Genomic DNA, 3,024 nt, shown 5'->3' with positions numbered 1-3,024 from the left:
CGAGAAAGGAAACAACGGCCGTTGAGGTATACCCGACCGAAATCCCCGTGTCCGAGCAATCTGATACTCCGCGATTCCGCAATCTAGTGCGGAAAATCGTTTGCAATTTTCAACACGACGCGATGCGACCTTGTTGCCCTCGTTGCGAGTTTCGGCACGGTGTGTGCGCGCGCGATTCGTGGGTCCTTCGCAAATTACATTCTGCAACTTTACTCTCGTGGCTCGCGGAATTTCCAAGTTCTCGCCGCGCGTGACACAGGGGCTAGCATGTATCGTATGTGCGTGCGTGCGTGCCGTGCGTGCCGACTATTTACAATAATATTTAACGCTCACGCTCAACAATTGTCGCGCCGCGCGCCGTCGCCATCGCGAACACCGGAAGCCTCGAAAATGACTTGATCACTGAGCGGATCGCTATTGCGTGCTGCTCGTATTTCGCGGTCGGTATTAAATGTGGAAAATGCGCGGTTCGGTGGTTCGCGTTATTGCGTTAACGAATTTTCCGCATCGTCGATGGACATCCCCAACAGATATACTAGCGATGGCGTCGATATCCTCGCGCGCGCGAGGCATCAGATATTTTTATGATAGTTTGTCGGAATCTTTCTCGAATTATTGCAGCGCCCGGCGAGAAGATACTATTTCTCCGAGACAGCGTGTCAAACCGTTGCGAGAATAAAAAAACAATCGATAAAATATCAAACCTGTCGCGCGAGATATCGAAGAATGTATGTTCGTCCTATTATTCTATTACAGATGATATTCTGCTATCATGTTTGAGACACGTAAGAGTGAAATATCTAATATCAAAATTGAAGTACGAAATATTTAACGCCATCGTCCAAAAATAAATAATTAATATTCCCACAATATATAAACTACTCTCTAAAAGTCGAAGAGTGAAATATCACTCAAAACGAGTGAAATGCAAGTGTAACGAAAAGTGAAAATTGAGCCCGTGCACTTCAATTGATTCGCCACTCTAAGAAAGAATAAAATTGCGCTCTATAAGTTGGAGTGAAATTGCACTCCATTTTTTTTTTAGTGAAAGGACACTCTTTTCGAGTGCAGTAGATCAGTGTCCTTAGGAGTGATACAATTTTGAGTAGAAAATTTCACTCTGTTAGAGTCATTTATCAGTCGATCTTTAGTGAATCGTGATTCACTATAGCTTTAGAGTGAGATCGTATCACTCCGGTAGAGTAGCCGCTCTAAAAATTTGAGTGAAAAAATCACTCCCTTATGAGTGCCCGCATTTACTCAAATTATAGTGGCAACACTCTCTTTTGGAGAGACTATCGCAATCACTCTAATTAATATATTAGTGGCGAAACAACTCTATGAGCTTTAGAGAGTATAGTACAGCATCCCTCTTTCTACATCTATAACGATTTATTTGCCTCTTCTTCTGTTCTATCTTACTAATTTCTTTTAACTATTATATTGTTCAATATATAATTCAGTCATTCTTAAGGGCTTACACCTGAGTAAAGTGACCATATTTTGGGAATTTTTTTCTCGGAAAATAATTGCTTTATTCAAAAACTTTTTTTCTGTTAAAAAGAGCATGTATTCTAGTACGTTAGTGAATTTTTTAATTAAAATTTATCAACAATAAATATTGTTTATTGGGGTTAGCGTAAGCCCCGTTTTTTGCGGTGTTCACCATTTTGGGTTGTTACGTCATCTGGAACAAAAATAGGAATTAAATTCCTAATTAGTGATATACAAGACAGTTAGCTACGAGCCGAAAAAAATTTTAAAAAAAAATTCGAAAAATGGCGGCTGTTTGAAGTTAAGTCTGATCGTAGCTAATTAGACAAAGCATCCAAGAATATCGTGTCCAAATTTCAAAAAGATCTATCGATCCGGTCTCGAGATATCGTGAACACCGTTTTTTAAAACCATGTTTCGAGAAAAACGCGTTTAAAGTTGGAGAAGAGATTTGGATATCATTAATTGTTTATAATGCTATAACTTGAAAACAGCTTGTCTTACGAAAAAAATGCAAAAGACAAAAAAGTTTCATCTTGATTCGAAATTATTAGTAATAATTTAAAAAAAAATTTTTTTGTTAATTAACAATAAAATTGTTTTAAAAAATTTTTTTTTCTAATTTTACCTTTAGTCGGCGATTCCGGGGCCATATAAAAGTTCTTGAGGAGAGGCTTCTCAAAGGACACGAAGTCCTGAGAGGAGAGAGCTATCTTGCGATACCGGCGAAAAAGGCGCGATACCGCTACGATCCGCTCCGCCCCGCTTCAGTAAAACCTCCGTAACTTCTACAATTCTTCGAATTTCTTAATAATATTTTAACACAATATTTTTGAAACTATATATTTTCAAGAAATGCAATGAAAAAAAATCGATTTTTTCAAAATTCTACTCAGGTGTAAGCCCTTAAGACTATATTGTGACAGAATAAGTTACTTTATCTATCTATCTTTCCCATTACACGTCATCGTATCGACATTCTCGTGCCGGTCGCGACTGCCTCGACTATTGATTGCGTCGTATGGGCAATTAAATCGGATTTCGACAAGCTCTTCGAGACGACGATTCGTTTATTCAGGTCTACATGGCTTCTGGAGTAATATCACCTTATGACTGCCAATCAAGAGCGCAATGAGAGGCCCGAATAGGTTGATATACGTGTACATACGTAGAAACCAGCAGCAGCAGCAGCAGCTGTACGTGTGGCTATAGGAGCAATCCAGAGGGGGTGGCAACGACTGCAGCGCCGCTCTGCGGAGGATTATTGATCGGTGTTGCCCTCCGTTTGCCACCCCCTTCGTCGCTTTCGAACCCTGCCTGCCTTCCTTCGTGTGCCGCCACGGCGCTCAGGACCGGCCCTAAGGGTTGCGCCACCCCCGGTTACGCCGGTTCCGTAACAAGGCTCTTTGCACCCCCTGGGTCTCGTGGCACCGACAGTAGTAGGATGCGCACTCTTGTTCCCCCTATTATTTCCACCGTACCCTCTCTCATCTCGTAGTTCTTTTTGTCTATTGTCTTGTTCTTTTGTGC

At 41.1% G+C, this 3,024-nt stretch overlaps 1 long non-coding RNA gene across 1 annotated transcript; it reads right to left on the bottom strand.

Moving 5' to 3' along the window:
• Positions 1-1,510: 1,510 nt before the first annotated feature.
• On the bottom strand, positions 1,511-2,648 carry LOC139784878 (uncharacterized). The gene is made up of 2 exons (XR_011721707.1): positions 2,123-2,648; positions 1,511-1,687 (listed from the first exon to the last, which is right to left on the bottom strand). It is a non-coding gene; the product is annotated as an uncharacterized lncRNA (long non-coding RNA).
• Between the last annotated feature and the right edge of the window lie 376 nt (positions 2,649-3,024).

Source organism: Temnothorax nylanderi, unplaced genomic scaffold, assembly GCF_030848795.1.
Source record: "Temnothorax nylanderi isolate EJ_2023f unplaced genomic scaffold, tnyl_v1.0 TNYL_tig0695_pilon, whole genome shotgun sequence".
NCBI classification, from domain to species: domain Eukaryota; kingdom Metazoa; phylum Arthropoda; class Insecta; order Hymenoptera; family Formicidae; genus Temnothorax; species Temnothorax nylanderi.
The sequence above is the reverse complement of the archived record's forward strand: the minus strand, read 5'-3'. Positions and strand labels throughout refer to the sequence as shown.